Consider the following 23233-nt stretch of genomic DNA (forward strand, 5'->3'; position numbering starts at 1 on the left):
AAAAGAAACCTTTTGGAGGAACATGTACAGTGGACAAAGCCAAAGTACTCAATCTTACTTCAGCGTGTGATCCAAAATGGCTGCCTCACATAGGCTGGTGATGTGTGACATCATAGCATCTATGGTACAAAGTGCATCTCCCCTTTTTCTGTGTCAACATGGCCACCATCTTAGTATTGCTGCTTATACTTCTCATTATGTATTATATATAGGCACATAGTTAGTCAATTACTCTTTCTTCGCTTAAGCTCCTGTGGATAGAGTACAATTATGAAGATAATTGTCTCTAATTGTCCAACCTAAATGAAATCTTTGTGATTAATTGGGAAATGACCTAACCTGAGGGCAAGAAATGAAGTGTATGCAATTGTTTTGTCAATACACGCTCTATGCCCACTAGCAAAAAAAAAAGAAACATGCTGACATGCAATTAGAAACATTCTAAAAATTTACATCGGACGGAACTACATGTCATAATACCATGATACTGTTTAAATGCATATAATTCAATGTAGGTGGCAATATGCAATCCAGAAATATAGATTAATTAATATCAGACTGAACTGAATATCAAAATGCTATCATAATAAATAAACATGGTTTATTCAATATTGTAATTCAATCCCCTAACATGGCTATTGATGATAAAACTCATTCATTGTTCAAATTGTCCCATGATGTCTTCTGCCTCTTTGGAAATCTGATGCACACTATGTTTCAATATTGTCCAGCACAGGTCATCATCTGTATGTGCTCCTGCCAGAAAATGTTCCACCAAAGGTGCATCCGCCACTCATATGCCTTTTCTTTTATAGAAGTGTCTCTCCTCTCTTGTTTTTTGTTGTTTTCTTTGCTTTATATAATGCTTTACCTATGTATCCTCTCTCCATCCATTTGTTGATCACCCTTTCAGCCTCCCTCTCATACTCATGTCCATCTGTGATGTTTCTATATAAAATCAGATTGTTAGGAGATATTTATGCAGCAACCATCGATGCTGGGAATTCTTTCCGTCCCAGTCAAAAGTGCCACACCAATATTCTTTTTCTTTTCAATCTAGCCCTGTCTGTGATCCATACCACATGGGGCCCTCACCCTTTAGCAATAGGTAAGCCAAGAACCAGGCTGGTGCATGAAAAGAATATCTATTTATTAATGAATAGGAAAATTAATATTTGTGCAAAATTACAGATCACGCCACCTCACTCCATGGCCCAAATGCTTTTCTTTCCTAATAATTATTTTTTTTAACCGAACAAATGGAAAACACTAGTTGGTTCAGGATAACACAGATCACAGACTCTTTACCCCTCAATCATGTGCAGTAAATATCTTATGTATGATTTTCACTTTTAATACCATGCTGCACCTTGAAACATGACTGGATCATAGACTTAGCAATTACCTTTACATGAAGTTTGATATAAATAACATGCCATACTTTCCTATTGGCAAAAACAGTTTCACACATGCAGCGCCCTGTATTTTTAATCTCCCTGCCCACTTCACAATGCTACCAGTGTTGGAGCACAGCAGACTTTTATTTAAATAAAACACGTTTTATATATATAAAGAACCCTTCTTCCTTCACCAGAATTCAATGAAGAATCTTTCTTCTACCAGGAGTCACTTTCCCAATCTCAGTAGAGAGTATGCTTCTCAATAAGAGACTTCTCTTTATTTAATATTGGCAAGACACGCTTCTGCCTGGTACAAAATCCAGATCTTCAGTTTATTTGTATTTGTATTTATTGTGTTTATATAGCGCTTTAATCCAAAGCACTTTACATTACAACAACAGAATACATAGAACATTATAACAGTAGAAGCAATTTACAATCATGAATCAAACCAACAAAAGAGTAAGTAGAGCAATTAAACTGTGAGGGAAGAGGGAAGGGGTGAGGAAGGGAAGGAGGAGGAAAACAGAAGGGGTATAAGGGTGAGAATGAGGGAGGGGAAGGGGAAGGGGGAGGGTAGAGGATCATAGGGAAGATTCGAGGGAGGGAAAGAGAATGAGAGGAGGGGTAGGTTTATTGGCAGGGAAAGGAGAAGGAGAGATTTCAGGGAAGTGCAGAAGGAGTAAAAGGTAGGTATAGAGCGGATTGAGAGAAGAAAGGAGTTCCAGTGCAGGGGGGCTAGGAGCTGAAAGGAGCGGAAACGGGAGGAGGCACACGGGGAAGGAGGGACAGTGAGAAGGAAGTGGTCAGCTGGACAAAGGGAGCGGGAAGGAGTGTAGAAAGAGAGGAGAGAGGAGAGATAAGAGTGAGGAAGATCATGGAGAGATTTAAAGACTAGACAGAGGAAATGAAATTTAAGTTGGGAGTGAAAGGGAAGCCAGCCAAGGAAGGAAAGCGTAGAAGAAATGGAGTTTTGGGAGGCAAGGAGACAGAGGGTATGAACGGCTGAGTGTTAGATAGATTTGAGGGGGGCAAGATGAGAAGCAGGTTGTCCCAAGAGTAAAGAGGAGCAGTAAAAGAGGCAAGAGAAGATAAGGGAGGAGATCAAATGTTTAGTAGCATGGAAGGTGAGAGAGGAGCAGACTTTGTGAATATTGAAGAGGTGGTAGCGACAGGCACGAGAGTTAAGAGAAATATGCTGGGAAAAGGTGAGGGAGGTGTCAAAGTGAATGCCTAGATTGTGAGCGTGGACAGAGATAGGAAGATTAGAGGGGGGAAAGTGAATGAAAGGTGGAGGAGAGGGAGGGGGAAGAGTGTTGGAGGGGAAAAATAAAACTTCAGTCTTATCAGTATTAAAGTAAAGAAAGCGGGATGACATCCAGTTTTTAATGGCAGTAAAACAGGAAGAGAGTTTACGGTGGTGGTCAGAGGAGAAGGACGAGAAAGAAAGGAAGAGTTGGGTGTCATCAGCATAGACATGGTGAGAAATACCGAATGAAGAGATAACAGGAGCAAGGAGAGAGGTGTAGAGAGAGAATAGGATATGGCCAAGAACCGAACCATGGGATACGCCGTACTCCAAAGGGAGGGTAGGCGAGGAACGGCCACCCCAGGAGCCAGCGAATGAGCGGGAGGAGAGGTAAGAGGAAAGCCAGTTAAGAACACAGACTTTGAAACCAAAGGAAGAAAGAGTGTTGAGAAGTAGGGGGGATCAACATTGTCGAAAGCAGCAGAAAGGTCAAGGAGAATAAGGACAGAGGATTGCTTAGAGTATCGAGCAGAGAGGAGGGAGTTAAGGATATAAGTGAGGGCAGTTCCAGGAGAGTGTTTAGGTCAGATACCAGATTGAGAGAGTGGTAGGAGAGAAAGATTGGTGACAAAGGTTAAGAGCTCGAAATAGGCGAGGCGTTCAAGTGGTTTAGAGAGCAATGGGAGGAGAGAGATTGGGCAGAAGTTAGAGGTAAGAAGGGGATCAGCAGAAGGTTTCTTCAGAAGAGGTATGATAGTGGCATGCTTGAATGCGGAGGGGAAGGTAGCTGAGGAAAGGCAGGTGTTGAAGAAGGAAGTTAAGTAGGGAATAAGAAGAGGTTAGATCTTGGGGATAAGAAGGAAGGGGAGAGGGTCTGTTGGAGCAGACGTAGGGTGGGCTTTGGAGAGGAGGAGGGAAATGGCAGAAGGGGAGACAGGCGAGAAGTCAGACATGCAGGTTGGAGGGGATCAGGGAGGGGGAAGGGGGATAGGAAGAGCAGTTCATTTTTTAACGAAGATAAAGAATCTTGGAGGAGAAGATGTTTGCAAAGTCAGAAGGAGAAAGGGTGGAAGAGGATGAAGGGTCAGGGGTAGGCGATGAGAGAAGACGAGAGAGGGTTTGGAAAATAGAGTGAGAGGCTTGCGAGTGGAGAAGGTAAGAGTAGTAGGAACGTTTAGCCGAGGTAAGGCATGAGTCATAAAGAGAATGGTAGGAGAAATATGAGGTTTGGTTGGATAATGAGGGAGATTTGAGCCAGCGTCGCTCGAGACATCGAAGGAAACGACGCATGGAGAGAAGTTGAGGAGAGAGCCATGGTTGAGAGGGTTTATGAGTAGGGTGGAAGGAGGAGAGGGGGTAAAGTAGATCAAGAGTGGATGAGATAGAAGAGGAAAGAGTGGATAGTGCTTCTCTAGCCGAAAGGGAAGAGAAATCAGAGAGTGGGGGAAGAGAGGAAGAGCAAGTGTCAAGAAAGAGAGACGGATTAAAGTTGCGAAGATCACGTCGAGAAAAGATGGTAAGGGAGGGTATAGGAGAAGATGGATGGGGAAGGGGAGTAAGGGAGACGGAGAGTAAAGCATGGTCAGAGACATAGATAGGTAGTGTAGAGACGGTAGAAGAGGGGTAGGTTGAGTTGAAGATAAGATCAAGAGTGGAGTGAGAAGAGTGAGTAGGAGAGGAAGGGAGAGGGGAAAGGAGATAGGAATCAAGGATGGAGAAAAGGGGGGAAGATTGAGGGGAAGTAGGGAGGTGAAGATTAAAAGGGAGGGAGAGATAAGTGAAAGGAGGTGATCAAGGTCGTCATAGAAGGAGGAAAGGGGGCTAGGAGGCCGATAGATGATTAGAAAGGAGATAGGGTGAGGGGAAGAAAAGGATTTGTATAGGTATTCGAAGGAAGGGAAATTAGGAAGAGGCAGTGAGAAGGTAGAGGAAAGGTAGTTAGGGTGGAAGAGGAGGCCAATGCCACCACCACGACCAGTAGAGCGAGAGATATGAGAGAAGGATGAAGAGGAGGTGGGGAGGGAAGCAGGGACAGTAGAGTTGTGAAGGGGGATCCAGGTTTCGGTTAGACATAGGAAATTAAGGTTGAGACGAAATAACATGTCCAGGACAGCAGCGGTCTTATTGCAGGGGGATCTGGCGTACCAGAGAGCAATGTTGATGAGGCTGGAGGGATGAGCAGTGGGGGGGTAGATAAGGTTAGGACGGTGGTTCCGGTGCTCGTGCTTCCGTGGTCCACACTCGCATAGAGTCCTGTGGGACTCTATGGGAATGGGGATCAACATTTTACTGACACTGACGCAAGTCAGGTGCCGGTAAATCATTACGGGTCCGGCAGCTACTTGCGGGTTTTACTGGCGCGATTACTGCTGGACCCGTAATGAGGGCCTATGTTTTTTATTCACACTGGAAGCGATATTACTCATTTCGAATTTCAACACTCACCTTGTGTTATTGGCAATAGGGGAGTTAATTACATTATTATATGGTCAAAATACTACAGGTCTAATTATTCTGCCCACCCAATCAATAATGGGAAGATATTAAATCAAACAAATCCACACAATACTTGGTGTAGTTGGGAAAGTTTACTTGTATAAAATATCTCTGGGTTTCATCTCTTACGGAAAAGACCTCAAGGCTTCTGGATACTCTGGGGAAACATTACTACTTGGTTAGAGCCTCTCCAGGTTTAGTCAAGAATGGCCTCCAGCATGAATCCCTTTATTTGCCTCTCCTTGTATAGATCCCAACCAGATTTTAGTCCCCTGGTTTTCTAAAGCAATTTTGTCAGCAGTTCCAACTCAGATGATATCAGAGAGCCCTTCTTGTTTTCATTGTGCTTCTCCTTATGAATCTTTCACCACTCTCAGAAAAATTTCTAAATTGTGAGATGCCAGCTCATTGGCTCTTAATTGGGATTGGACGACTATTCGCCATCACCTTAACCCAGGCCTAGCCCTTTGCTTTGATTTGTACCTTCAGTTAGCATGTCAAATTCAGACAGAGAGCTGTTCAAACCCTTGAATTTACATTAACACATATTTCAGTTTTTCACTTAAAACTACAACATGACAACTTTCTCTAATTTCTAAATAAGACAAGAAATATATGTTTGACTTCTTCTTATCATGCCGGACTTAATCAAATGAGTCTCGTGACTGCACAATGTGACAAGTTTGAATCGTTATTTTATCAATTACTCAAAATAGAGAAAAGTCAGTGTCACAAAAATGTACATATAATTAACTAATTCACTAAGCTACTTACTCTCAAAATCTCTCAAGCATGACATTTTCTGGGACGCTATCATCCCATTTCATTCCATTTCAGCTTATAACTTTAGTTCTCAAGATTACATTTTTATGAGAGATAAATCATTAGATGGAGCTTTCCATAAGCTTTTTTGATTTATTTCGGTGTGCCTTATGGTTCCTGAGAAAATTAACAATAGTTTTCCCTTCAAATTTCACATTACATTTCTCATCTTCAAAATGAACATGTGATCTGGCCATCTGCTTCCTTTGTTGGTTTTGGTCTTGGCCGGACCCTCAGTCGGCTTATCGCCTGGTGCAGATGACGACACTCCACCCCTGACTAATAAAGCACCTTCTGGTGTACTTCAAATGTCATTAGCTCAGGGAAAGGGAACACAAATTTAAGTTTTAAATCCCAGTATTTTAGAAAGGTCAGCCCATTAAGGGCTGACATATTTTACCCAGTTGCTGGCCGTAACCCACCATAAATTCCTTCCTGGTCACTGCTGTGATTTCAAAAGGTTGTCTTAAATAGATAGAAGATAGGGGGTAGGTGTGCAGTCCTGTGCCTGTGAATCCCCCGAGACAATGACATTTTGGACTGAACTCAGCCTGTCTTCATGCACAGAAAATAGCACTTTTAAATGTTACCATTTCTTTGCACATGAGGCCTTATTTTTTATATCTCACATAAGCCATCAATGTTTAGCTTTACATTCTGATATATATTCACATTACTCTTGGCAGTGGAGATTCGTTTTCCATGTGTTCATTGTTCTAAACTGCCAATTGGACACCTTTCCATGGTAACTGTTTCTGCTTTTGAAAAGTTACGCTTTAGGCATTTACACTCAGGAGCTTGCACATCTATAAGAGCAAAACCTGGGGAAGAGAACAATCCCCTGGAACTGTGAAAGTCTTGCGATTGGGAACTTTTTGTATTGGAATTACCTCTTCCTTTTGAACTCGACATTTTTTTGTACATTTTTCAAGGCCAAGACATTACCCTTCATCTTAGAAATTATTTTAAGGATGCGTAGGCCAGAATAGAACTTTGAACAAAGGGCCTTTTGCTTTGGACATCTTGACATCGGCAGACCTCAGTTTTGGTTTAGGCAGGAAAAATACCTCTTAGAGTTTGGACAGCGAGGCCTTTTCCAACCCCATTTTATTTGGAATAAATGTCTATAGTCACACCTATGACCCCTCTGTGGCTGCATCTCATTCCTGGCTCCTCACCTATGTTGTCAGGAATGGGATTGGGCTCAGTTGCTATAAACTAGGTAACCCTCAAGTCCGTAAAACTTAGCAACAGAGCCTTCGGTCCATCAGTAGCTACAGAAATTTTGATTGGATTTGACATATGTAGTAGCAAGGGAGAGTTGGTACAACTTGGAGACAGAATGTTTATACCCACTGATCTAGCCCTGACCCTGTTAGGCCTGTCTTGCCTACAGAAAGAAGGACGTAACACCTGAGGTTTTCTGGAACATCTTATTTTATTCAATTACAACTGCGTTCTGACTTTCTCCCACTCAACTCCTCCCCTTCCTTTCCCTTCCCTCCCACATGACTGTCTGCCTCTTAAAGGGGCAGAGGCCAGTAACATCACCCTCAGACAAATGTTCAAACGTCCGGCTTATCACTCTTCTACAAGGCAAAGAGGTCTCCTGATCGTGCGTTGGGGTTGCCCACTTCTTTCGTTGGGTATGGCCGCTCCTGCCGCCTCGCTTGGCTCTGCCATCCAGTGGTGGGATTCTTCGGGGGAAACACACAGGTCATCCCGTGGTTCCCTTGATTCGGGATCCGGTTCGGGGGAGGTGGATTGCAGTCCTCCCTTTTAATGAGGTGTTTAAATTGCAAACTGTTTCTCGTGACTTCACAATCCGCATACTGGGCAGTCACCATGGTCCCTTTGATGGCAAAGATATTGAGCAGCTTCTGCTCATATCGTGCATCTGTTTTCTTTGTCACTGCTTGTTGGACTAGGACCTCATCCCCCACATGGAAGTCTTTGGGCACTGCTCTTCTTCTCAGATCTGTGTCCGCCCTTGCTTTCTCTTTTTTTCAGTGTCCCTTCTTATGGGCTCTGTGTCTCCTTCTTCGTGGGTAGCCGGATGTCCCACGATGCTGGTGTGAACCTCATACCTGCCATTAATTCTGCAATTTTATTGGTGGTTTCATGAGGTGTATTCGTGTAGTCATGTAGTAGTCTGAATAAAGCTTGGTGGGGGTTGTTGTATTCAATGCAGGCTCTCTGAATTGTCTTCTTTATGGAGGCCATAAATCATTCGCCCATTCCATTGGCTTGTAGTCATATGGGAGTGATTTTTTGATGGGCAAAGCCCATGTGTTTAGCAAAGGCTGCAAACTCGTGGCCGCTTTATCGGGGCCCATTGTCTGACTTGATTGTCCTGGGGATGCCCCCCTCGCTGAATATTTCATCGAATGTTGCTGCCACCTGGGCATATGCGGTAGTCGCCATTACATAACAGAAGATATTGCTCCGACTCCATCGGACCATAAAGGTCGACTGCCACTCTATCTCATGGGCGGTCTGGGAGATGCGTCGGCTGCAGTGGGATGGGGGCTTCCGCCCTCGCTGTGCACTGACATGCTAGGCAATTTGTGACCCAGCTGTCAACCATCGAGTCCATTAGAGGGAACCATTTGTGGCACTGCAGTTGTCTTTTCGTATTGTCGGCACCTTGGTACCCCTCATGCACCGTTTTGATCACATCAGCTCTGAGTGTAGCAGGGATGACTAGTCAACACCCACGTATTAGGATGACATGGTCTTTGACTGCAAGTTCAGTGTGTATTCTTGCTAGTCTGTCCAGTTCTTCTCTGAATACCCCCGAATGGTTCAGAACTGCCCACCTGTAATCCTTCCACTTGTTATTGCAGGTCAGACTGATGGCTAGGGCTACCGACGGGTCGGCAGCTGATGCAGTTGCAACCGTTTTAAGAGAGATTGCTGGTGGGAGTGCAATGGCAGCCACATCATTTATATATTCTGTGGCACCCTTCCTGGTGACTGGCATACCTGCTGGATGTCGAGACAGATAGTCTCGATTTGGTTCAATTACAAGCTTTTTGTTTAAGGCATTTATTAGTGAGGTGAAATCAGGTTGATCTTCTGGGGGAATCGTCTTGACGATGGTCTTGATTTCACTTCCGACTAGGTTGATAAACATGTCATGTAGGTTGGGTGACTTCTCTTCCCCTGCGGCTTTTACAAAATGGTTAAAGTCTTCCATCCACTCGACCCACCGGAGGCCTTTGTCTACTTGGGGGGTCATGGTGAATGGGAGTGGCATGCGCAACAGGGTTGATTTGGATCTGGGTGCAGTGTGTGGTGATCCCTGGTTGCTCATTGTGGCAGGTGTGGTAATTGAGGTATGGGCGTTGGTTTGGCGCATGTGCGATCTGTGCGTTGAACCCGGTGCAGGGAGTTATGGGGGTGGGTTTCCAGCAGTGTGTCTTGCCACCCTTTCTTTCCTTGCTGGGTTGTCACACTGTCCAGGGCCTCTCACGGGTTAATGTGATGAAAGGAAGAGGCAAAGAACCATTTCCTGCTATGAAGCTTTGGTAGCGTGTGAGAAGCACGTGTATGTGCACTATCCCCTTGGTAGAGAGTGGGGGATGGGCACGGCCCGTGCTCTTATGAATGATGAGTTTTACAATGTTGATGGGCCGGAGTGGCTGCATATGCGGAAACAGGTTGTCAGAATGTTAATGGGCCGGAGTGCCCGTATCTGCGGCAGGATCGCCGGTCATAGTGAAGGGGAAGGATACCTGTTTGGCACCAACCTGCAGGTGTAGCGTAGAGAGCACGTGCGTACACTTGTGGACCTCATGAGGACCGCTGGTGGAATGCTGCGCGATGAGCACGGCTGGCAGCCGTGTTTGTCAGCCCCCGGAGAAGGGGCGCTTGATGCACCTTTAACTGGTAGCCCGGGACCGGGTGCAGGACCGTGCCGCGGGATCGCCAGCACCCAGGACGTACACTGACAGCGTATGGAGCAGGAGTCTGGATGGAACAGTGGGATCACCTGCCAGCTAGGAGGACTCTGGGTTGCTGGAGACGGCCTCGTCACCAGTTGTTAGGCCTGTCTGGCCTACGGAAATAAGGACACAACACTGGAGGTTTTCTGGAACGTTTTACTTTATTCAATTACAACCGTGTACTGACTTTCTCCTGCTGAACTACTCCCCTTCCATTCCCTTCTCTCCCACGTGGCAGTCTCTTAAAGAGTCAGAGGGTGGTAACAGACGCCCCCCCAGGTACTTACATTAGGCCTGCCTCTAAGTCGGACTAGCTTGGCAATATGGCCTAGATGTCTTAGCAGGCGCCATAGACCCTGACTATAGAGGTTGTATAAAGATGCTGCAGTGTGTGTGCAGTATGTTAGGTGTCTCATGTTAAGAAAGCCAAGAGAAATAGTCACACCGAAAAAAATATTTTCAATTTAGAATGAAGATACAGTAGACTTGGGTGGGTGAAAAAGAGGATAAGCTCGGTCAGTAATGATAATTATATAGTCATATGTTATTAATATAGTAAACACAGTTTTAAAAAAACAACTAAATATTTGTCATAAAATGTATACAAAAATATGAAAGTTCGAAAAACTGTTCACTCTGATACTAGATGAAACAACAATATATGATCTGTATTCCTTTCAAGTTGTAAATTCAATAATGCCTCAATTGCGTAGATATTAACAGCAGAAAGTGCAAAGTATCATCGAAGTGCTAAAACAGTGCATAAATGTTGACAGAAAAAGTGCTGACACTCAGCACTTTTTCTGTCAGCATTGAGATAAATACAGCCATAAACCCTAGGAAAAATAGGTGCAATAGGGGCGTTTGGCCAGTTATGATAAAGGCAATTTAATACCCATTTTTTCTAGGGACATTTTTGCATATGAAAAATCTCTCCATACATAGATTTTATATTATTGTTTCATGTAGTATCAGATTGGACTGTTTTTAGAACTTTCATATTTTTGTATACATTTTATGACTAATATTTTTTCATTTTTTGATATATTAATAAAATATGACTATATAATTATCACTACTGATCGAGCTTATACTCTTTTCCACCCACCCCAGTCTACTGTATCTCCGTTCTAAATTGAAAATATTTTTTTCCGTATGACTATTTCCCTTGTCTTTCTTGATCCTGTATGTTCCCCAGGTCCACAATGAAGGGGTATCCATCCTTTTGTTATAAAAAAAGGTGTCTCACATTACTCACACAGAATTTTGGAGCTGCTGGGCTTTTGCAGGAGTTTGCAGTCTGCCTTTGCTGTTCATTTTTGGAGGCAGAGCAGTATTACAAACACTTCACACCAGTGTGGAGTGCGCACAGTATGTGTTCTGTGTGTAAGGTGTTGGGAAGTCGGCAGAGGATCAGTGCACCACATCTTTTGGACTTTTGCTACGTAGGATTGCAATCCTTGCTCGACGGTGAAGGCGACGGTGAGTGTACCCTTTTGTTTTTTACTAAGTGGAGAATGATGTATGACCTCCGCTGCAGTGGTTCAGTTAACTTTACACCTACTTGTCCCATTAGGGATGATGACATGCTGGCTGCCACTGCCCTCCCGCTCCCGCCATCATCCGCCAAGATGAAGTCTCCACGGGCTGAAAACCTGCTCCAGTCATTGACAAAAAAAAAAACAATGCCTAAACCTGATTATGTCCTTCCCGTCAACACGTGAGACAGCCCTGCCAAAACCAAAGGAAAATCGTGTTGTAGTAAACCCTACAGCCTGTGTTCCATGCAACTGCCAGCTAGCACCGTCAGGGCAGGCGCAAGAAGTCTCTCCCAAGCATTCCCAACATTTGGAAGCAGAGCCTCCTTCCGTCAACAATTTACCACCCGATCTCTCAATGGTGGATACTCCCCCAGATATGCTTGACTGTTCTGGGATTCAACAACATAATGGGCAGTGCACCTCAGGCACAGTTTTTTTCTCTTCATCACCGTCACCAACTCGCCTGTCCCCTCAGCAACTATCCGCAGTTGTGCAGAAAATAGGGGATGGCAAAGGTGAGGAGAAAGATTATTTATTTACAGAAATAAATCAGGTGCTATGCATATTAGTTTTATTATACAAATGTATCCAAAGAGGCAAAAGCGAATACAGCCCTTCTTGAATCGCTCCTGTTCAAATTCGACCATTTTAACCTCCATGCACCCGCCCGGGAATTTCTCTTTGCACACATATTTGGCTCAATGGATACAACTTCGATGGCTGAGCCGACTGCTCAGGGCCTAATTACGGAAGCTCTAGGGCCTTGTTGGTCCATCCCTCAGCAAGTAATCATCATCACGGAGACCGGCGGGTACCGCTCCGTGTGCAGCTTCCTATGACAGAGCTGGTTCAGCGGTCACCTTTAAGATACCCAATGGAGCTGCAGGAAGTCAACACGACTTTGGAGAGGCAACCCAAATTACCGAATATTATCATACAGGAGGAATCTGCTGAGGACTTGGTCGGAAAATTCTGAGCATGGCACCGGTGACGACGCTGGGGCTATCATTGTAAATCCCGTTTGAACAAAAGACCCCGGGCGGCACAGATGAAAAAACCTAAAACATGCCTTCTAAACACTCCAAAAAGCAAACGCACAAAGTTTTATGAAAACATTATTTGCACAGACAGCAGTAAAGACTGCCTTATGTCAGGTGGAATGGGCTGGGATGTCGATTGTAGACAGAGGACTGGCTCCCAGTAAGCTCACTACATCCTTCGCTCTTTCTCCAAAGGGTGTGCAGAGAGAGTAGGAAGGGGCCTTATTATCTGTAGTGGGAGGTCAACCAGTAGCCCCGGCAACAGTAATGGCCATCCCTAGAGTTTTCCCGGTGGTGTCCTCTAGTCGGAAAAAGCCACTACCTCTGAATTGTTTTAAGCAACCAGTATGGCCTGAACAAGGAGGTTTCAACATGACTGTGGCAAACACACAAGACCGCTGCCTTTAGGCGCCACAGAGCTTGCGTAATTCAGACCACACAAAACAGCAGAAAATGCAGAAAGACTCACTAAATGTGGTGATTGAAAGCGTGATTCCAGAAACCCGCTCTTCAGTTCTGAATTACTCAAATATACTGTCACTTTTACAAGAAATACCAACGCTGTGCGCAATTAAGCCTGACGACATGACTAGAGTACTATTTCTTGATCTATCCAGACTGGACCAAGTGGTGCTATACCTAAAATCTAGACTAGTCATGACTAGCACCGATCAAGCACTGCAAGTACTGTTTGCTGGGGCAGCATTCTCGTCGGGTGCCGCCGTGTCTTGGAAGACTTGTTTTCTGAGTTTGGATTTGGACTGGGTCACTGACTGCAAGCTCACATTGCCGAGCCGTCCTGAGTGAGAGGAGAGGATGTCTATTTCAGTTACACCAGCTTGCCTGACCCGCAGAAACAAAAGAAGGGCGACCAGAGTGTGGGGACTCCGCCCCCCCGTGCGTGCTCACCCTGAGAGGAGGAGCATAAAAACACAGGCACCAGCGCACCCGCGCGCGCACCGATCAAGCACTGCAAGTACTGTTTGCTGGGGCAGCATTCTCGTCGGGTGCCGCCGTGTCTTGGAAGAGTTGTTTTCTGGGTTTGGATTTGGACTGGGTCACTGACTGCAAGCTCACATTGCCGAGCCGTCCTGAGTGAGAGGAGAGGACGTCTATTTCAGTTACACCAGCTTGCCTGACCCGCAGAAACAAAAGAAGGTGACTGTTGTGCACGTTGTGCAGCTTTTAAGAGTTGTGCTCGTTGTGCACGTTGTGCCTATTGCACACGTTGTGCTGTAACTTATTTAGCATAGTGCTGATTCATCTTTTCTCTAATTTGTTTAAGGGCGACCAGAGTGTGGGGACTCCGCCCCCTCCCCGGTGCGTGCTCACCCTGAGAGGAGGAGCATAGAAACACAGGCACCAGCGCACCCGCGCGCGCACCGATCAAGCACTGCAAGTACTGTTTGCTGGGGCAGCATTCTCGTCGGGTGCCGCTGTGTCTTGGAAGAGTTGTTTTCTGGGTTTGGATTTGGACTGGGTCACTGACTGCAAACTCACATTGCCGAGCCGTCCTGAGTGAGAGGAGAGGACGTCTATTTCAGTTACACCAGCTTGCCTGACCCGCAGAAACAAAAGAAGGTGACTGTTTTGCACGTTGTGCAGCTTTTAAGAGTTGTGCTCGTTGTGCCTATTGCGCACGTTGTGCTGTAACCTATTTAGTATTGTGCTGATTCATCTTTTCTCTAATTTGTTTAAGGGCGACCAGAGTGTGGGGACTCCGCCCCCCCGTGCGTGCTCACCCTGAGAGGAGGAGCATAAAAACACAGGCACCAGCGCACACGCGCACGCACCGATCAAGCACTGCAAGTACTGTTTGGTGTTCGCGGTGCGCGGCGCGGGGCGCTGGGACTTGTGTAAAAAGGTAAAATGTATGTCTAGGACAATATAGGTTACTTTCGCACGGCACGTAGAATTGTTGTCCTGAGTAGTTTGGATCTACTTTAATTTTGACTTTTTGTCCGGTTATACTCTCACCCGGCTGTGGTGATCTGTAGTTAGCAGTAGGGGCGTTTTATTTTTTCACATTGCTAAAGCTACAGTATATGCAACTGGGATGTTCGAAAGGAACGTATGTGTTGACGCCTATGCTGGAAACCTGATGTGAATTATAAGGGGAAAGGAATAATACTGTAAAAAGTTAGTGGGAGCAAGTGCTACTCCCAAGGCTGTTTTGTATTACCCACAGCAGAGCATGGTAGGAATCCTACGGAGTGGGACGATTCCTATGCTGGGTGGGGACTTAAAAAACAAAACAATAAACAAGGGAAAAAACCCACCCCAATTGCTTGCGGAACCTTCGTATTCCCAAACCAACCAGATACCCTTAATTCCTCGATAACTGTATCATTTGATGGGACAATGAGTACCGTTGAACTAAAAGAAAAATTGAGAGAGGAGGCGGCTGCAAAGTGGGATTTGAGTAACATCGATTTCCCCCGCTTCCAAATCCGGGGGGAACCCCCGCAAGAGTCAATAGGGAAGACGCTAATAACCAAGCCGACTCTGAGGCTCCTAAGTATATGAATGGCCTCGACCCCCCAGTAAGACCGTCTGTATTAAATCTGGACAACTCCTTACCAGGTATATCACACCAGGATACATCCCTCCTTGCCCCAGTGATTTCAGCTGAACTAGATAGATGGGTAAGACTTTCAATTGCCCCCTCAACACCGGTAAGGACAAGGGGGGCAGGGCTTGACAACGTACATCTTCATAAACCCCAGATGGGTAGCCCAGAGGAGGAAATGTGTTCAGATGAGCAATCATTGAAAGGAGAAAGTTGCACGTTTAGTCCTACTAACACAGGGGTGACCAGGCCAGGCTCCCATGCATGCTCAAGCCCTACCATATCCGTTCTCTCCCAAAAACATGATTTTAGGGAATCGTCCTCAAATTAGCTGGAAAAGGAACTTTTGGCGGAGGAGTATGAATCACAAATGGAATCCTTTCCTGTCCTTACTAGGATTTTGAACCTCTTGGACAAAGGGCATGAAAGAACCCATGATGACATACAAGAACTGAGACATATGTTGTCTGAGTGTTCTGGGAAACTTAGTAGACTGGAAGGATTTGTACATGCCCAAAGCATCTACCCTACCCCACAACACCCAATAGTCCAAACGTCGAAAAATGAAGTAGGGTCTCAAACAGAGGAGATGGTAACAAATGGTGGGAATATGGAAATGAGATACTCCCTAAACCCCTGGCTAAACTGTAAATTGCCCAAGGAGAACTTAGATCGGACTAAAACTGTCCCTGACTCTAGGGAAAGCTACCCATGGCTGGCAAATAAGGGGGGAGAAACACAGGAATTGCTGAGACTCATATTAATTAATTCAGAAAAAATCAAATTGGTGGAAGCTTCTAGGACCTGTACGCCGCAATCTAATGGAAACACAGTTACAAATACTCCTGATTCAAGCCCCGGGAATAAACCTGATAGCCCCTCCACACTACTGAAAGTAATGGAGAAGGAGGTGGCCCAAAACAAAGAACCAAATCAGGAGATAGACTATCCATATGTGCATGTTATATCTCGTAGAGAAAAGAAAATGAGAGCAAGGGCACTCAAAAGAAGAGCAAAGAGCGAGGGAGTAGTGAAAGAAATGCAAATTAAGAAAACTCAAAACCAACCGCCTACAAAAATAAAAAACTCCACCTCAAACATCACAGACATCTGTGCCCTCTCGGGGGAAGAGGGAATCCTTGACTTTGCTCAACTAAACGAAGAAAACAAGTTGGCCCTCGAAGTAAAGGTAGTCTTAGGGACCCCGCTGATTGGGAGGGAGGGAAACCATTTGAAATCAATCATGGTAGACTCTTTGAGGCCTGAGTTTGGTGAAGCTACAAACACCCTATCAGAGGCTATGAATCATAAAGGGAAAATCACCAAATCCACAAAAAAAAATCAAAAAAGTGATGTCTCTAAAAAGAATAAGAACGAAATAATAATAACAGCAAATTCGAATAAAACGGAAATAAGTAAAGACAAGCGAAGTATTCAACAATTCTTTAATACTAAAATTAAAGATAGGACCCCGAGTGTAAATGAAACAACAGGTAAAGCGGAAAGTGTAAAAACGGCTTTGGTCATGGAGATAGAGACTCCCTGTACCTTGGATATGAAAGAGGGGAGTGAAAATGTAAGTGCAAGTGATGGGAGAGAGATAAATGTAAAGGTGCATCCTCTGGCCCCTAGTGAGGATATAAAAAACCTGGTGCAGGAAGCTCTTGTCAAACTTCTCCAGCATACATCTAATCACGGTACTTCTTTATCGAGCCTGTTGCCACAGCCGGACTGTGAACACCAGGTAGATAAACAGGGGAGGGACAATCCTGTTATGGATAGAGAAGCAACTAAACCTCAAACCTCCCAGGAAGAAACATCTGGGGAAAAGGAAAATGGAACTGATATAGTAACAAAACAGGAAGCGAAGCCAGAAAGGACTCCGGTGTCTGCGCCCAAGCCGGCTAAGAACGGTCAGGGGGGAGGTACCTTTGGTTTTGGAGATAAGGATTTTGAGGACAGAATCAGAGAAAAATTTGATTTGTGGAATCAGGATAAAGACAGGGAAAGAGTAAGAGACTCCAATAATGAGCCCGACAGCCCGCCTGTGATTCGAGGGGGGTCGGGAGTAGGGGGGGACATGGTAGACAAATGAAGTGGGAAGAACCTTACATTATGTCTCAAGGGGTAGGGTTCGAAAACAATAGAGACTGGAGGGAACCAAAGTTCACTGAAGATCCCAGCGTGATGCTGAACTTTGTACTTACAGTTGGGGGGCCGCCATCTTTACATCGAGGGAGAATTCTCTCCTTGTTCAACGAAATCCCACGTCTCTCTTTAATAACTTCGCGGGACATCAAGCTTATAGATTTTATTCACCCCCACAAGATATGATTGTGTGAGGATTGTATTTCATTCAAGGGTAACCTATGAACTTGTTTTGGTAGAAGGGGCAGCCCTACAACGATTTGGGTATGATATAGTTGATTTCAGTAAAGGTACAGAATCTGATGGGACCCGGGAAAAATTGGGTCATTCCTTAGGCCATACGAGAGTAACACAGATGAGTGTAATACTTTTCCGGGGAAAGTTCTAAACGAAGTGGCAAAACTCAAAATGTTGGCAGAGTCCCTAAAGGAAGCCCTGGGGAAGATACAGGTATTGAAAAATTCCAACTAAAGCACTACTAGGTTGGACTTGCTGTCATGGAATTCTCGAGGATCCCGCCCGCTACTATATTCGGGTAAGGTCTGTACGGACCTGCTCTATTACTCCATATTAGCTATCCAGGAAACATGGCCAGTAAATAACATATCACTAGATGGATATACTATTTTCCAAGAACTAGCCCTTAAACAACCATTGGGTAGACCTGTGGGGGGCCTATTAATTTCCATTAAGAACATCATTAATCTTAATATTATTAAGAATTTTCGGATAAATAGCGGCTGCATAGGGGTCCTTGTAAAGGTGGACGGGAAGGGCGCAGGGAAGCACCTACTAATCATCAATATATTTTGGCAACCAGGAAGGGACCTAAAATGTTCTGTTGACTCGATTGGCTCTATTTTTGATGAATGCCTTGAATTGGATAATGAGCTCTATTACATCCTATGTGGGTGGAGATTTCAATTCAGAAATTTGCATTGAAGAGGAAGGTGGTAGTGACCTGGGGAGTATGCGTAAAAATAAAGGGTGGGTTGCGAGAAAATCTGCTCAAGGGAACCTATGGGCACAGTTTCTTGGAGGCTGGGGGATGAGATGTGCAAATGATTTGATGGAGGGATTGGGAGACACTACTACATGGTCAAGTGGGAAGTGGAGCTCCAGTATAGACTATATTTTCGTCTGTACAAAATCCTTTGCTCTTATTGAGGGATTCACCTTGATTGACTCCATGGAAAGTGATCACAAGATGCTGACTGTTACAATGGCAATGATGGAAAGCGTGGGTGAGGACCCCGTTTATGATGTTCAGGTACTCCTTAACGCCCAACACAATAGAGTTGTGTGGCACAAGGCTAATATAGCCAAAATAAATAGATATTTTCAGGAGGATTTTGATTGCTCTACTTTCGGGCACAAAAAATCATTGTACACCCACAACCCTTTTTCGGGGTACGTCTCTTCTGCCATTCACTCTAAATTAAAGAATAAAAATAATAAAATAGTTTTGAGGAGACAAGAGCCTCATAAACATACGTTCTCTGAAGAGATGCAATGCCTTAAAAAAAAACGAAATCGCGAAATACGGGGCATACTAAGTGCCCACAAACAAGGCCTAGTGAATATAGATTGGAGGGATCTAAATCGTGCAAAAAATAAATGGAAAACAAAAGCTAAATGCTTACGTGCTCAATTATATCAGGAGGACGCTATAGATATGTTGACTTCACTTAAGGAAGTGAATTCCCGCAGGTTCTGGACATTAATTAATAAGCCTGGGTATTCACAGAGCAAAGCCCTAACAACTTGCGTAAGTGAAGAGAAATGGTTAGCACATTTTGGAGTATTATACTCCACTCCAACCGGAACCTGGAATCCCCCGTCTTACATTGTAAATACCCCATGGAACATCACATTTGGGGTTAAAGATGTTGAAAATAGAATCACCAGATGCGCATCCTCTAGGGCGCCGGGGCCGAATCGGCTTAGTAACAATGTCATGAAAGCCAACCCTAGACTATGGGCTAAAATGTTATTTCTGTTATATAAAGACGTCATTCGCACGAGGACTCTGCCATCCAGTTGGAAAATGTCTTATATTATTCCCATATATAAAAAAGGGGACAGGACTGTACCGGTTAGCTATAGGCCTATAGCCCTTTTAGATGTCGACTCGAAAATCTTTGCAGGAATCGTCCTTGAACATATCCAGACATGGATTGACAAATTTAAAATTTTATCACCATATCAATTCGGATTCAGGAAGAATGCAGGAGGCCTAATAATTAACATTCTACAAAACACTGCATGGACTCCTGGCAACACTCCAATTTATGCCGCACCCATTGACCTGACCACTGCATTTGATCTTGTAGACAGGTCAATTTTGTTGGCTAAACTGGACCTTTTGGGAATGCCGCCTCAGTTGCTATTGATCCTTTACTACATGCATGTAAACTCCAGATTGAAAGTGAGACTTAGTGCTGAGGGAACCCTAACCCAGGAGATTCAGGTTACAAATGGCCTTAGGCAAGGGTGCATATATGCCCCTACCCTTTTTAATCAATACTTTTCAGATCTAGGCAACAACTTTGTAAATCTTAATGTCTTTTCACCCAAAATAGAAGGGTGTAAGCTAATGTGGATGACTCACGCCGACGACGTTACCTTATATGACCACACCCCGATTGGTCTACAGCGACTCTTATCAGCTTTTAGTAAATACATCCACCAAAATGCCTTAAAAATCAATCTCACTAAGACGGTAATAATATGCTTGTCGAGTAAGAAGAATTCCAAATACTTCTCGTGGTTTCTAAACCACGAAAAACTTTTAAGGTGTTCTTCTTTTAAATATCTTGGTTATCCCATATTTGGAAACAAAAAAAAAGCAAATTTAAGAGATTACTTGGAAACCAAGACTAGAAATATGATTGTTCAACTCTGTAAAATTGATCTGAAATACGGCAAGTTTTCCCTCCTACCTATCATTCGGTTATATAACAGCAAAATCGTAGCACAGTTCTGTTATGGACTGGAGTTGGTACCGTCTTGGTGTAGAAACGAGGTTGGGAAATATGAATCTAAGCTGGTTAGATCCATGGTAAGTTGCCTTCCTAAATGCATCCCTGTAGGGGCGATTACGTACGAGCTAGGCCTTCACTCCTTGAGGAGTATTCTTAAATGGAGAAGATTATGCTTATATCGGAAATTGATGACGAGCCACGAATGTACACTTTATTATATCTTGGGAAGGAAGATATCCCAATCTATCTGAAGGATTTGATGGAGGAAGTTAACAACATACTTGACAACCTGGGAGTCTCAAGAGACCTCCTAATCAGTAATCCTATGAAAGTAAAATTACGATTAGCACACACAGATTGGAATCTTACTGTCGATAAGATTCACAAGACCAAGCTCTATTCTCCAATCAAAAATGTCCATAAAAAGATGGGCGAACCTGCTCCATACTTACTAAAATTTCCGAACAGAGATTGGAGGCAAGCCTTTGTGAGGTTTAGATTTAATGTCTTAGAAACAGGAGAAATTTTGGACATCAGGAACGGTAATCATAAAGGTCACTCCTTTTGTAAGTTTTGTAAACGAAAGGACAAGGTGGAATCATTGTGCCATTGGCTGACGACATGTGATGGGCTCAGAAAAGAGCGTATTGGGTATTTTAGTAAGTTTGTGCCCAATACAAAGCGAGTTGACTTGGAGCTCCTGTGGTGTGACATGTTACATGGGGAAAGAGTGACTCTACAGATTGCGGTTGTTAGGTTCCTGAAAGTGTGTTGTGACGTGAGTAATATCACGAAACTATCTGGCACTCCAATATGATATACTCCTGCACTAATCTTCTGGGAAATCCAGGTTTTTGGAATAATTTGAAATAACGAGCTGAGATGAAGGGCAGATAAATATCATTATTCATAGGAATTTAAGTATCTTTTATATTTTCTAAAATGGTTTTATCATGATGAAGAATCGCATCATTTTATATTTTAAATATGTTGATATATTGTTATTAAGCAAAGGTTGGAAAATAATGTCAATATTGTCTTTGTATGTCACGTCTAAAATGTAATGAATGTTCATACCAAGCTTAGGCTGGTATTGTTTTAGTTGGAACCTAAAGATGTTTTTGTAAAAGTTACTTCGTAACTATAAATAAAAAAATTAAAAAAAAAGACTAGTCATGGATACCTTACTCAAGGAACATGACAATTTGAGATGCTTGGGTTATGATTTACTGCCATTTAATATCAATCCTTGGTAGGGGAGAACCAGCCAAGTGGGCCTCAACAGGATAATAGTGGAAAGCACTCATTGTAGCTGGGGCAGAGGTACTCAGTGGAAGAGGAAGTCCTAACCTAAAAAGAAAGATCATGGCCTCCTCGGCTTAGACTGAAGGGCAACATGTTTGTGAGAAGTGGGGGGCAAGTCTGACCTCGCATATGGGAGGCTGGACTGTCTCTCGGTGGCCTCATTTAATTCCAGAGGCCACACTCATCTTTTCAATAATGTTTGCATATTCAGTAATTATACAGTTATCAATATGCAGGAAACATGGCTTAAGTTGCAGCCGGCCTTTGACGGCTATGAGGTTGTCCACCAGGTGGCCGGAAAGTGGCCAGCTTTAAAGTTCAGTTTGGGATACTACCAACTGACATCAGACTTCTTACCAATATGGCTGTGAATGTACTGGTGATTAATATCTATTTGCATCAAAGCATGGGGGCCATTACGGATGTGGTTGAATTGGTTTCTTCTTTTGTTGATGACTGATACAATTATACACCCTTCAGGCATGTTTTGGTGACAGGTGATCTAAACTCAGACTGTATTTTGGCTATGGGTTCGAATGAAGTAAATCCACAAAATGAGGATTTCAAAATTAAGAATGGTGGACTGTTTTACAGGTATGGGGCTTTCCCCCCTTAATGGGGTAGTTCCAGGGGATATTCCCCCCTCAGCAACTTGGTCAAATGGGTTGAGTTCCTCTACCATTGATTGCATCTTTGTGGGGCATTGGTTGATGGGTAACTGTTCCTGCTTTGAGGTTCAGAGGACGGAGATTAGGGACCACTCCCATGTGGCAGCTTACTTTGACCGTCTGGGACTTGCCACAGGCCTAACTGCTACATATTTGGGGTGGCGGGCAGTCATTCCTAACAATCAAGGCAATCACCTACATTGGTCATCGCACGTGTCAACAAACAATTGTCGAAGCAACCGCATCGATGTCCAAGCATGAAATGTGGACAGATTTTTTGGTCGAGAACTTTGAGTGCTTTGTGGCCAGTGTAATTGCCCCCCATATCCAGGGGGCTGGCAATAGGAAGCCACACTCTTCTTTTCATTTACATACATGTAATAGTGAGGGGGTCAATAGAAGAAGAGAACTGAGACGCATACTTAGGCAAATTAAAAACAATTCTCATCTATCTGACCAGTCCAAAAAGGGTAATACGAAAAATGTACATCAGGGGTACAAAAATGATCCGTTCATCTAGTGCTCACCATCTTCAATTGTACTCCGAAACAATGTTAACGGCACTGGTGCACAGGAATTCAAAGTCCTTTTGGACACTGATTAATGCAATGGGAAACATCCACATGGGATGTTAATGCCGTAACAGAAGAGTCTTGGGAACAACACTTTGAAACACTTGATGCCCACCCCATAATCCAGCCTCAATTGGGTTAGTCAAGGCAGCCTCTCAGGACAGCCAGTTTGATATTGTCCTCTCTCAGCCTAGGCCCATAGACTTAATTGGGAGTATTAACAGCTTGCAGGCTCCAGGCCCAAACAGGCTCTCAAACTGCCTCTTCAAATCAAACCTGATACTTTGGGCAGAAACACTTTATATTCTATTCTCTGATATCATTAAACTTGAAAAATGTCCTCCAACTTGGAACAGGGCCCACATCATCCCCATATATGAGATGGGGATAGAGTGCATCCAAGAAATTAATGCCCGATTGCTATCCTTGATGCATACTCAAAAGAATATTCCTGTCTCCTGTTAGAACATCTGAATCCTGGGCCACTAGTCA

The sequence above is a fragment of the Ambystoma mexicanum genome, chromosome 6p (genome assembly GCF_040938575.1).
Source record: "Ambystoma mexicanum isolate Mex_15411 chromosome 6p, UKY_AmexF1_1, whole genome shotgun sequence".
Taxonomy (NCBI): Eukaryota; Metazoa; Chordata; class Amphibia; order Caudata; family Ambystomatidae; genus Ambystoma; species Ambystoma mexicanum.